The following is a 14,181-nucleotide window of genomic DNA, read 5'->3' as shown; positions in this document are numbered from 1 at the left end:
TAGCTTTGACATTTGTACTTTAGAAGCACTCAGGTTACCGTAGCTCTGCAAAAGCCTATATTCTTATGCTGTATTACTATACGAATTCTTTTCCCTGAGTATTAGATTGCCATTATTTAAAGCTGAAAGAGTGACGTCCTTGCAAAATGTTTTGGTGGAGATAACAAGCAGCACAGTGCCTTGCTAGTAGTAGGGGTTTTAAAAAGGTTGCCAGCTTTTATTTCAGCAGAAATCAGAAGAAATGGTCTTAGCTGGCTGAGGAAGTCTTTCTGCTTTGATTTTGTCTGTATGGAAACTGCCTATCATATAGACGTGTCTCTATCAAACCTTTTGTGTGTCTCTATCAAGCCTTTTTTAGAGACACAGATGTGTGAACATCAACTCCAACATAGGATCTTATTCATAATAGGGACTTGGTAAATGTTTGCTACATTGAATTGAACAAAATTAATCAGTTACGCCTCTTTAATCCTTCCCATGTGGCCGTCATCAGTTTTAAGGCATCTACCTATATCCGCATGTACAGCACATGCTGTCTAGCCAAGAGAGCAGGTGGCAGAAGACTCAGGTGCCATTCGCTCACTTTCATGTTCATCCATCTCTTTTGACCTGTCAGGTGAAATTCTAGGTATCAGGGACACATAGCAGAAAAGTTCCTGCCATCTGGAAATGTCACTGGTTAGTGCTGGAAAGAAGGATAAGACCAGGAGGTGAAAATGGACACAAGCTGCCCTTTTAGATGGGTGGGTAGGGGTGACTGAGGAGGGCATTTGAACAGGCAAGCAGCCATGGAATTAACTGGAGGGAGCCCCAAAAGCAGTCTCTGAGGATGTCAGAAAAGCAAAGAGGCCTGTGGGCATAAGAGGAAAGAGTAAGAGTGAGATCAGGGTGGGAAGAGGGTCCAGATGCCGTAAGTGTTGTAGCTGGGTCCAGATAGCATAGACAGGCTTTGGATTTTGTTCTGTGTGAGTAAGGGAGTTTGAACAGGACAATGCTATGGTCAGATTTAACTATCAAGGTGCTCATTCAAGGCCGGTGTGGGGTGGCTCATGCCTGTAATCCCAGCACTTTGGGAGGCCAAGGCAGGTGGATCATTTGAGGTCAAGAGTTCGAGACCAGCCTGGTCAACATGGTGAAACCCTGTCTCTACATATATATATATATACACACATATATGAAAAATTAGCTGGGCCCAGGCATGGTGGCTCACACCTGTAATCCCAGCACTTTGGGAGGCCGAGGTGGGTGGATCACGAGGTCAAGAGTTTGAGACCAGTCTGATCAACATTGTGCTGTCTGTGCTAAAAATACAAAAAAATTAGCCAGGCATGGTGGCGGGTACCTGTAATCACAGCTACTCAGTACCCTGAGGTAGGAGAATTGCTTGAACCCAGGAGGTAGAGGTTGCAGTGAGCCGAGATCATGCCACTGCACTCCAGCCTGGGCAATAGAGCAAGACTAGGTCTCAAAAATCAAAATAAAGATGCTCACTCAAGCATCCACATCTGACTTTCTCATGAGCTTCTCTTATGAAAATCTTGCTTCTAAAAGTGATACTAAGAATAATTTTATGAGACAACCGTTTCACTTTCAAAGCTTCCTGAAATAAACTATCATGCATGATTTTTATCACAAAGCTGTAGGTATAGGAAGAGCATGTAGTATCATCCATTTAGAAAAAGAAATGGAGGCATAAAGAAATTAAATAAGAAAAAGGAGATTTGTGATGATGTAGCCAGTTCCTAGGAGGCACTACCTCACCAGTATGGGGGCCAACTTGCAGCATAATTAATTGGCTTGATATCTCAAACAACACAAAACATTTCCATTCAGAAACCCAGAGGAGGATCTAGGACCATAAAGGTTTAGATATATCCTTTGCTTAGAGGTGTTCTGCACTGGGACTCAGCCTTAAATTAGAGGAGAGATGATAATGAACCCTCAGCTCATTCCAAACCTTCTGTGAAGTGAACCTGCCAAGTTTGATCTGTCAGCACTTGTGGTAATGAAATAATTTATGAGGGTCTGTGATGATAGAATTGAACAAGATTTTAAAATCTTTCCTTACTACACAGAACAAAAATGCACTTTTAACTGAGAGATTTCAAATCAATGATCAAAATAATTCTATCTGACTGATCTTTGGAATGAGTACATGTAGCATAGTTAACTAACTACTGGGGACCAATTAGTATCCATTTGTAACACTGCAAGGACTTTCCGTTATTTTATTGAACACGTAAACACAGCTACATGTTGGAGAAGAAAATAATTCCATTGATGAGGGTGTGGGATTCTACTAAAACTGAATCATGTTCAGAAAAAAAGTTATCTTTAAAAATAGTAAGTATAGTGTATATATTGGTACACTTGAACTTCACAATGAAAATGACTGTTGGTCATCACCAAGTCTGGGGGACTAGCTGAATAAAAGAAATTGATTTGGACGATACACAGTCTTTCCTGTTTTAATAATTCTATGATGTATGCAAGTGGAATTTTCCTGGAGTCTCAAGAGTATTCTTTTTGTTTTTCCAAACTTCTTTATTGTACAACAGCAACCGCTTCTACACACAGTTGATCTTCTTGATGTGGCATTTTCTTGCAAACTTGCCCAGAAAAGGGGCTGTTGTGATGTCTTCAGAGTTCATAATTTCTTGGCAGTCACATGAAATTTTGTATATATTTTTACCTGATCAATTCTAGAAAGACCCATTAACAAGATCAACTCTGAAAGAGTTTAAGCTGTAAGAGTCTTCATCTGGAGTTAGTTAAGTTTTCTATAATGAGGTAGTGGAAAAAATAAGAGCTAATTCCAGCCAGGGGATACTCATGCAAAATAATAGAATCATCCTCTGGAAAGCATTTGGGAGATCATCTCTATTTTCTATTTCTAGTCAAGACATCATCTAAGCCATTGCAACTCTTCAAACTACTTGCAAACTTTTGGAAGTCTCCAGTGAAAGAGAACCACATCCTCTGCCCACTTTCCTTTGACAGCCTTATTATTGGGAAGAGCCTTTTTTTTTTTTTTTTTTTTTTAAGACGGGGTCTCACCATGTTGGTCAGGCTGGTCTTGAACTCCTGACCTCGGGTGATCCACCCGCCTTGTCCTCCAAAGTGCTTGGATTACAAGTGTGAGCCACCGCTCCTGGCCTTGGGAGGAGCCTTTCATTTCTGGAAATCAGATGGCTCTACAGAAGACAGATGCCTAAACCTGATTTATTTTGCCCAGAAGTTGGAAAAAAAAAAAAAAAAACCTTTTATATATATAAAATAAGACTTTAAGTCAAAGCTGATGACTTTAAAAAGATACCGAAATAGTACTGAGAAAGACTAACACTATTCCTGCTCAGTATTGAAATGTTTCATTCAGATTTATATGATTTTTTAAAATAGGTTTTTATATTTTCAGTCAATCCATGTTTTTATGGAAAATTATAAAAGGGAAAACAAAAGGAAAAAAGTCATTCATAATTCAACCTCCCAAGCAACCACTGTTAAAAATCACTTTTGTATAAAACAATTTCTATATGAGAATCTCTATGAGCGTTTTCTAATGATGGGCTCATACTTTTTACAATTTTGTAACTGTTTTTATACTCACTGGTCGTTGCACCACCATCTTTCCATATTTAAAAATCTACCAACACCTGTGAAAAGAAGGGAAGAAAATTTTAAAATAATAACTAAAAATAGATATCTATATGATAATTTTAATTAATTTCAAATTAAATGCATCTGATGTTTCAGAGATCACTTTAGACTTCCAAGTCTGGTGAAAGTAGGATAGCCTGCGTGCTCGTAACAACTTCTCCACTGAAACAACCAAAAAGCTATATGACGTATTTAAACAGGCACTTTCTAAATGCATTGTTAACCTAGTGAAAACATTTTGTAAAATCCATAAAGGTCAAAAATTAATAAAAGGCTCCCGGAAATCCAGAGAGGTGTACAGATACTCAGGCATGCTTTTGTCCTGGGGCATCTGCCAAACCCTGGAGACTGAGCTTTGCTGCAACAGCCTCTCAAGCTCAAGGCTAGGGCCCCCAAAAGAGAATTTTTCCAGGAGATCCCCACAGAAAGCTGGCAACCTAAATGGCTGTATCTTCCATGAAAGTGAGATCTGGAAATAAACCTGCTCTCAGAGCGAACAGTAAATAATGTATTTATTTGTTTTTAATCTTGGACCTAGATAAATAAGTGAGGAGAGATTTCCCTCTGAGATATACAGCCCTAAAACAACCTTCCTCCAGGTTTGTAGCCTGAATTCATATGATCTGTGTGAATTTCAATAGTTTATGTCTAAATATTATTTTAAATTGGTCCCAGGTTGATATTGCTCCTAAACACCCAGCAAAAACAAATTCAGTCCTTTCTAGAGAAGATCGCTTTAAACACAGGCCTTGAACGGTTCCACAGATAGTGTTCCAAAGTACACGAATACATGATTTTTTAGAAATCACAAAACCACATAAGGAAATAAGACACTATAAGCAATAGCCAGCAGAAATAAAACAAGTGGACAATAGACTCATATCTACAAAGACTTTAAATAAGGATATTAATAAGCATGTAATAAGTTATGTTTAAAATATTTTAAAAGGAGAATTAAAATATGAGTAAGAATCAAAGATTATAAAAATAACAGTGTATTTGGAAGAAAAAAGGAGTTTCTAGAAAAGAAAAACCTAGTACTTAAAAAAATTAAAAATTCAATGGATCTAGAGAATCGATAATAAAACATATGATTTTATAAATCATAAAGAAAGCAAGATATAAAATGAATATACAACAATCAATAGAGTATCCATCATATACACACAAATAATGGAAGAGTGAATCCCATTTACAATAGCAATTACAATAGAAATAACCTTAAGAAGTTTTTAAAATCTACATGACGGGAATGTTAAAACAGTTCCAAAAACTTAACTTGTGAACTTAAACAAATAGGCAGAGAATGATTTAACGTTATCAAAATGTCAGTTCTCCGTAAGTTAATTTTCAGGATTTATAAAGCCCCCGTAAAAATGCCAAAAAGCGGCTGGGCGCAGTGGCTCACGCCTGTAATCCCAGCACTTTGGGAGGCAGAGGCGGGTGGATCACGAGGTCAAGAGATCGAGACCATCCTGGTCAACATGGTGAAACCCCGTCTCTACTAAAAATACAAAAAATTAGCTGGGCATGGTGGCGTGTGCCTGTAATCCCAGCTACTCAGGAGGCTGAGGCAGGAGAATTGCCTGAACCCAGGAGGTGGAGGTTGCGGTGAGCTGAGATCACGCCATTGCACTCCAGCCTGGGTAACAAGAGCGAAACTCCGTCTCAAAAAAAAAAAAAAAAAAAAAAAAAAAAAAAAAAAATGCCAAAAAGCAGGCCAGGTGTAGTGGCTCATATCTGTGATCCCAGTACTTTAGGAGGCTGAGGCGGGCAGATCACAAGGTCAGGAGACCAAGACCATCCTGGCTAACACAGTGAAATCCATTTCTATTAAAAATACAAAAAATTAGCTGGGCGTGGTGGCACGTGCCTGTAGTCCCAGCTACTCAGGAAGCTGAGGCAGGAGAATTGCTTGAACCCAGGAGGCAGAGGTTGCAGTGAGCCAAGATTGCGCCACTGCACTTCCAGCACGGGTGACAGAGCAAGATTCCATCTCAGGAAAAAAAAAAAAAAGCTTTGATTATCTTAAAATGAGAGAATTTAATATCAAAATTTATATGAAAAAAATCAACATGTATGAATGGTCAGGAAAACACTGAAAAAAAGCGCCATTGAAGGATAGGTGGAGGCAGAAATCTCTGTCATACTCAAGTATACCAGAAAGCCATTATAATTACAAGATGATTGTACTAGTTCGTGAATAGATAGATTACTTAGTGGAATATCCTAGAAAGCACAAGTATACATGGCAATACAATGCATGATAAAGTTGGCATCTCTAATTATTGGGACCAAGATAGACTTTTTAGTAAATTAGGTTAGGACAATTGAAAAGCCATATAGATGATAATATTGTATCCTCACGGTCCACACAAGTAAGAAAACCCTAGTGGATAAGAAAACTAATTATAAAACTGAAGCCATGCAAGTATTAGAAGAAAATATAGATAAATACCTTTGAAATCTGGTAATGAAAGACTTTCAAACTATGTCTAAAAATCTAGATACAATAAAAGAAAAGATTCATTAACTCAACTCTATAAAAATTTTAAAACATTTTTAAAGAATTTTGAATGACACAAAACTCTGTAAACAAAAACAAAGATAAATGATGAACTGGGAGAAAATATTTTCAACACATATTGCAGATAAAGAACTAATATCACTAATATGTAAAGAACTTCTAAACATCAAGATTAAAGAAGGACCAAAACCTTCCAGATAAATGGGAAAAATGCATGATGCAAACGATAAAAGATACAAAGTGTTCCTCACACTTATGAAAATGTCTTCTATCTCATTCATAATTAAATCCAAATGAAAAACAGAAAAACATTTTACACCTATCAAAGTGGTCAAAATTCGTAAGTATGATTATATACTCTGTAGGGAAATAAGCACTCATATTCTGTTGATGGGTGTGCAAAATGATGCAATCTCTGTGGATTAAAATTTGGCAATATCTAACAAAACTTGATATGCATTTTACACTTTGACTCAGCAACCCAACTTCCAGGAATTTGCACTGAAGTTTACTTTCAACAATATAAAAATAAATACATACAATGTTATTTATTAAGACATTATTTGTAATTACCAAAATATTGGAAACAACTCAAACATTCATATATAGAAAATTGATTGCATGAATTATGATAAATCCTTGCAATAGAATACTGTGCATCTTTTTTTAAAAAAATAAAGAAAACCTATATGAACTGACAAATTGATTTCCACGATTTATTTTATTTTATTTTAAGACAGAGTCTTGCTTTGCCGCCCAGGCTGGAGTACAGTGGCACAATCTCGGCTCACTGCAACCTCTGCCTCCCAGGTTCAAGCGATTCTCCTGCCTCAGCCTCCTGAGTAGCTGGGATTATAGGCAGGTGCCACCACGGCCTGATAATTTTTGTATTTTTAGTAGAGTTGGGTTTTTACTATGTTGGTCAGGCTGATCTCGAACTCCTGACCTTGTGATCCACCTGCCTTGGTCTCCCAAAGTGCGGGGATTACAGGCATGAGCCACCGTGCCACCTCTTGGCCTATTTATTTATTTTGAGATGGAGTCTTGCTCTGTTGTTCAGGTGTAATGGTGTGCTCTCGGCTCACTGCAACCTCCTCCTCCCGGGTTCAAGCAATTCTCTTGCCTCAGCCTCTCAAGCAGCTGGGACTACAGGCACCCGCCACCATGCTCAACTAATTTTTGCATTTGTAGTAGAGATGCGGGTTCACCATGTTAGTCAGGCTGGTCTCTATCTCCTGACCTCAAGTGATCTGCCCCCGTCAGCCTCCCAAAGTGCTGGGATTATAGGCGTAAGCCACTTGTGCCCAGCCCCGATTTATTTTTAAAGAAAATAAGCAAGACACAAAAGCCTGAATGGGAAAAGGTGTCATTCTCCAAGATCGAAAATGCCAAGAGTATAGAATAAGAGGGAAATTAAAAACATTGTTTTGGTTCAGACATGGTGGCTCACGCCTGTAATCCAGCACTTTGGGAGGCCAAGGCCGGTGGATCACCTAAGGTTAGGAGTTCAAGACCAGCCTGGCCAACATGGTGAAACACCGTCTCTACTAAAAATACAAAATTAGCCAGACCTGGTGGCACACGCCTGTAAATTAAGTTACTTGGGAGGCTGAGGCAGGAGAATCGCTTGAACTTGGGAGGTGGAGGTTGCAGTGAGCCAAGATCATGCCATTGCATTCCAGCCTGGGCAACAAGAGTGAAACTCTGTCTCAAAATAAAACACAATTGTTTTGAACTAATTAAGCTTCAAATGCCTTTTGAACTCTTAATTTTAATATGATTTAATTTATTGATATTTTACTTTATGGTTTACATTATTCGTATCTTGCACAAGAATTAAAATATACTTTCCCATAATGCCTTCCAAAATTATCATTTTTTGTTTGTCTTTAATCTAATCTGAAACTTATTTTAGTATGATGTGGTGATTCAATTTTATAACTATTTCTCCAAATTTATTTACTTAATATGTATGCAGTATTTTATGTGTGGGGGCACCTTTCTGCATTAAACAAATAGTAACATTTAATTTTCATAAATATATAACATGTTTATCCCTATTTTACAGATGAGGGAACAGAATTTTGAGAGGTTAAGTAACTTACCCAAGGTCACAAAGGAAGTAAGCAGCAGAGCCAAGGATTTTATCCCAGACAATTTGGCTCTGGAATCATCCTTTTGGTCCCTAAAGAATAGCCAATTGTTCCAGCCAATTGTTTTCCTATTTCTCACTCACTTGCAAGTGTGCCAATACCACAATTTTTACTATGTAATATCTTGTTTCCCATAAAGTTCCACCACCTAATAACTTTAGCATCCAGTAATGATTCTTGCCTAAGTCCATTTTTACTATGTTTGGAATCCTTCTACATGTATTGCTTGGCATTCTACAGTAAGGAAGGCTACACTATTAATATCTATCTATCTATCTTCCTCTAGATCCATGGATTTTTAATTTTTATTCAATGAACTATAATACATTACTATCGCAATTTATTTTGATTCTCAAATTATTTCATATTTGGCTGGTGGAACCGCTTCAGACTGGCTCTATGCCCTTTTTGACATGACCTCATCCATTTTTTAGCAGTTCTTTTACTTTCAGAAACAAGATGTCCCAGGCTTATCTTGTATTTTCCTTTACTCAGTCCTGGAATCAGTTATTTTTCCGAAGTACTTCCTATCACTGGGGGAGGGTATCTAGAAACCAAGCTCTGAACACTGTTGGGACAGCTTTGCCTCTAGGCTTTTTGAAGCAGGCAGTTCGCTACTACAGGGCTTCTTCTATAACATAATTATCTCTCCTTTCTCCACAGTCAGAAATATAACTCCCCAAAACATCAATGTATTTCCTCTTTGCTCAATCGTACAACACACACAAGATAGTTTCAGAATTGCCACACTCATACCATTATCAATAATGAACTCACTAAATGCAATTCAAGGTTTCTTAGTAGTTCTTTTCTCTTTAATGATATTTAACCAAAGGATGGGGTAGAGAAGTTATTTGTATTATTCTCATTTTCCTTTAGGGTATGGATAAATTATTCAATAGAAATACGGTAATGTTTGTTTCTGTTTGTATTAAAATTTAGGTTCCATGCCCATCCATGTTGCTTTAATTTTTTGTTTTGATGATACAAACACCAGGCAGTTTATGATAGTCAAAACTGTATGCTGCTATGCAGACTTTCTCACGCCGCCACTGCTGGCACACACATGCTTGCAGATCCCGCTGTCACCACCCCAGCGAAGCACTTTTGCTGGCATGCTTCCCCACCCCATTGGAGTGTGGTTGCCAGCAAACAAGGAACACTCCTCAGCCCCTCCAATGCAGCAGGCACTTAATCTCGAGGGGCAAGAGAAGCCTGTGGGGCAGGTCTTAGCCCCTTCAAAGTTAGAGTACACAGTCCAGGAGTGCTGAGCTGAGTCTTGGTCCCCTGAAATCATCCAGAAACAGAGCCAGTCAACTAAACCCAACTTATATCAGTCAAACTCTCAAGGACATCAAATAATATATATATATATATATATATATATATATATATATATATACACACATATATATATATATATTTATTTTAAAAATCCAAAGGAAAGTAACTTCAAAGATTAAAGGAACATCAGCTCACAGAGATAAGAAAGAACCAGTACAAGAACTATGGCAACTCAAAAAGCCAGAGTATCTTCTTACCTTCAAATGACCATAATAGGCCCCCAGCAAAGGTTCTTAACCAGGCTGAAATGGCTAAAGTGACAGACATAGAATTCAGACACTAGGTAGCAGTGAAGATCATCGAGATTCAAGAGAAATCAAAACTCCATCCAAGGAATTTAAGGAATCCAATAAAATGATATAAGAGCTGAAAGATGAAACAGTCATTTTAAGAAATAACCAAACTGGCTGGGCATGTTCGTGCACACTTATAATCCCAGCACGTTGGGAGGCCAAGGCAGGTTGATCACTTGAGGTCAGGAGTTTGAGACCAGCCTGGCCAACATGGTGAAACTTGACTCTACTAAAAATACAAAAAGTGGGGTGTGGTGGCACACACCTATAATCTCAGGTACTCAGGAGACTGAGGCAGGAGAATCACTTGAACCAGGAGGTAGAGGTTGCAGTGAGCCAAGATCACGCGATTGCACTGCAGTCTGGGCAGCAGAGTGAGACTTCATCAAAGAAGGAAGGAAGGAAGGGAGGGAGGGAGGGAGGGAAGAAGGGAAGAGAGAAAGAAAGAAAGAAAGGGGGAAAAGAAATATCCAAACTGATCTGATAGAACTGAAAAATTTACTACAAGAATTTCATAATACAATCAGAAGTATTAACAACTTAATGGATCAAGCTAAGGAAAGAATCTCAGAGCTAGAAGACCAGTTCTTTGAATCAATTTAGAAGGCCAAAAATAAAGAGAAAAAAATTAAAAGAATGAATAAAACCTCTGAGAAATATGAGATTATGTAAAGAGACCAAACCTGTGACTCATTGGCATCCCTGAAACAGGGAGAAAGAGCAAGCAACTTAGAAAACATACTTAAGGATATTGTCCACAAAAATGTCCCCAACTTCACTAAAGAGGTTGACATTCAAATTTAGGAAATTCAGAGAGCCCCTGTGAGATACTATATAAGACACCCATTCCCAAGATGCACAGTCATCAGATTGTCCAAAGTCAATGTAAAGGAAAAAAAAGTCTTAAAGGCAGCCAAAGAGAAGGGGCAGGTCACCTACAAGGGAAAACCCATCAGGCTAACAGCAGACCTTTCAGCAGAAACCCTACAAGCCAGAAGAAACTAGGGGCCTATATTCAGCAGTCTTAAAGAAAATAAATCCCAACCAAAAATTTAATATCCAGCCAAACTAGTTGATAAATAAAGGAGAAATAAAATCCGTTTTAGACAGGTAAATGCTAAGGGAAATTGTTACCATCAGACCTGTCTTACAAGAGACCCTTAAGGAAGTACTAAACATGGAAATAAAAAACCATTTCCAGTCACCACAAAAACTCACTTAAGTACATAGATCATAGACACTGTAAAGCAGCTACACAATCAAGTCTGCATAACAACCAGCTAACAACATGATGACAGGTTCAAATCCACACATACCAATACTCACCTTGAATGTAAACAGGCTAAACATCTCACTTAAAGGCACAGAGTGGCAAGTTGGATAAAGAAGAAAGACTCAACTCTATGCTGTCTTCAAGAGACTCATCTCACATGCAATGACACCCACAGGCTCAAAGCAAAGGGATGAAGAAAAATCTACCAAGTAAATGGAACACAAAAAAGAACAGGGTTACTATTCTAATTTCAGAAAAAACAGATTTCAAACCAAGAATAATAAAAAAAGACAAAGAAGGGCATTATATAATGATAAAGCATTCAATTCAACAAGAAGACTTAATTTCCCTAAATATATATGTACCCAACACTGGAGCTCCCAGTTCATAAAGCAAATTCTTAGAGTCCTACAAAAGGACTTAGAGACCTCTCTTCACAGATGACAGTAAGAGTGGGCCACTCCAACACCCCACTGGCAGTATTAGACCAATCATTGAGGCAGAAAACTAACAAAAAGATATTGAAGACCCAAACTTAACATCTACAGAACACTCCACCCAACAACAGAATATATATTCTTCTCATTCCTATATGGCAAATACCCTAAAATTGACCACATGCTCTCCACAAAACAGTTCTCAACAAATTCCAAAAAACTAAAATCATACAAACCCCACTCTCAGACTACAGCACAATGAAAATAAAAATCAATACTAAGAAAACTTCTCAAAGCCATAAAATTACATGTAAGTTAACCTGCTCCTGAATGACTTCTGGGTAAACAATAAAATCAAAGCAGAAATCAAGAAATACTTTGATAGTCAAAACCATCTGCTGCCATGCACACTCTAGAAGAAATCTAAAAGAAATAAGTAAATTCCTAGAAACACACAACTTGCAGAGATTCAACCAGGAAGAAATTGAAACTTTGAACAGACCAATAATGAGTTCCAAAATTTTCAAACTAATGAAAACAAAGATACAACATACCGGAATCTCTGGAACTCAGCGAAGACAGTGTTTAGAGGAAAGTTTATAGTGCTAAATGCCCACATTGAAAAGTTGGAAAGATCTCTAATTAACAAATTAACATCACACCTAGAGGAGCTGGAGAAACAAGCAAACCAACCCCCAAACTAGCAGAAAACAAGAAATGACCAAAATCAGAGCTACACTGAATGAAACTGAGATGCAAAGAAAACATACAAAAGACAAAGGAAACCAAAAATTGGTGCTTTGAAAGAATAGATAAGAGTGATAGACTTCTAGTGAGAGTAATACATAAAAAAGAGAGAAGATCCAAACAAACAGAATCATAAACGATAAAGGGTTATTACCACTGATCCAATAGAAATACAAAAACCCTCAAAGATGATTACAAACACCTCTATGCACATAGACTAGAAAATCTGGAAGAAATGGATAAATTCCTGGAAACACACGACTTCCCAAAATTGAACCAGGAAGAAATTTGAACTCGGAACAGACCAATAATGAGATCCAAAATTGATTCAGTAATAAAAAGCCATCAACCAGTAAAAGCCCTGGTCCAGATGAATTCACAGCCAAATTCTACCAGACATATAAAGAAGAGCTGGTACCAATCCTACTGGAAGAATATAGACCAAGGAGTAAATCATAATTTCCTCTGGGTGACGAAGTGATAGATAATAACTTTATTCTTTTCTGTTTCTCTTTATTGCTAATGTTCTCTACAATTATCGTGTCGTGCTTTGATAATTTTTAAAGGTAATTTTAATTTTTTAAAAAATTGTATTGAGGTCTTTTCTGAGTTTGAAAGCATTTAAAAATGTTCTCTGTTCCAGGAATAGAAGCTAAAATTCCAGAGAGGAAGCAGCTAGTTGCAAAGGAGAGAGATGAAGAAACACGGAGGAGAAGTAAGGTTCCCCCGCCAGCCCCACTCCCCCCCACCCCCAACCCCCCGCCCCCGGCCATCCTGAGCCTATCTGTTCTGAAATTTAGCCAGGTCTTCTCCAGCCCACACTTTTCCTGCCATGAAATGACTCCCTCTGAGTCACACAGACACCTGCGAGAAGCGGATCGAATTGATGTTTAGGCAGCAAGCCTAGGAAAAAGTGGAGGGGCCTTGCCAAAAATGAATTCAAATTCCTTCTGAGTTTAATTGTTTTCCATTTCACCATCCCTAGATTTCCTCCTTGTCTTCTCCTTCCCAAGAATCTTCCTGAAGCTTGGGTACTTAGTCAGGTCTCAGGTGTGAACCATCTGGAAAGAAATCCTTTTGAGAATAAACATTTTCTGTACCAAAAATGTGTCAGACTCTGAGTCAAGTGTTAGCTCTGAGTCTTCAACAACCTTAAGATTTCCCAGAATGTCAAGAGAATAAGAAAGCCGCCACAATGGACGATATGTTGAGAACCAGGTGGGAAGGTCAATGGGGTCTCTCATGGGTAGAAGCATGTTTGGAGCACAGCCTCCAAGAGATGCACTTCGATGATGTTTTGCAAACATTAAGAGACATGGGCTTCCTTATGAAAAGAAAATATGGAACCGGGCTCACAGTGGCTCATGCCTGTAATCCCAGCACTTTAGGAGGCTGAAGCGGACGGATCACTTGAGATCAGGAGTTCGAGACCAGTCTGGCCAACATGGTGAAACCCATCTCTACTAAAAATTAGCTGGGCATGGTTTGGGCCCCTGTAATCCCAAATACTCAGGAGGCTGAGGAAGGAGAATTGCTTGAACCTGGGGGGCAGAAGTTGCATTAAGCCGAGATTGTATCACGGCACTCCAGCCTGGGCAACAGAGTGAGACTCAGTCTCAAAAAAAAAAAAAGATGGGAGAGCCTCTTTCCCAGAAGACCCTCTGCTGGAGGGTAGCCAATAAGCAATGACTTGACTTAAAATTAAAAGAAAATTATGGTTGGGGCCAGGTGTGGTAGCTCATGCCTGCAA

General features: G+C 38.4%; 1 protein-coding gene across 4 annotated transcripts in view; it reads right to left on the bottom strand.

The window, feature by feature from the left end:
* COL14A1 (collagen type XIV alpha 1 chain) overlaps nt 1–14,181 on the bottom strand; it is a 302,227-nt gene that overhangs the window by 261,860 nt on the left and 26,186 nt on the right. For 3 of the 4 annotated variants that reach the window (XM_012466432.2, XM_064384550.1, XM_064384549.1), the window contains 2 exons: nt 6,116–6,160; nt 3,608–3,653 (listed from right to left, as the gene is read on the bottom strand). The gene's annotated coding sequence lies outside the window, so the exon portion shown is untranslated. The remainder of the gene's footprint in view (nt 1–3,607; nt 3,654–6,115; nt 6,161–14,181) is intronic. The other variant, XM_064384551.1, reaches the window with a different exon arrangement.

Source organism: Aotus nancymaae, unplaced genomic scaffold (genome assembly GCF_030222135.1).
Source record: "Aotus nancymaae isolate 86718 unplaced genomic scaffold, 86718_ANA_hifiasm-v0.15.2.pri h1tg000036l, whole genome shotgun sequence".
NCBI lineage: Eukaryota > Metazoa > Chordata > Mammalia > Primates > Aotidae > Aotus > Aotus nancymaae.
The sequence above is the reverse complement of the archived record's forward strand: the minus strand, read 5'-3'. Positions and strand labels throughout refer to the sequence as shown.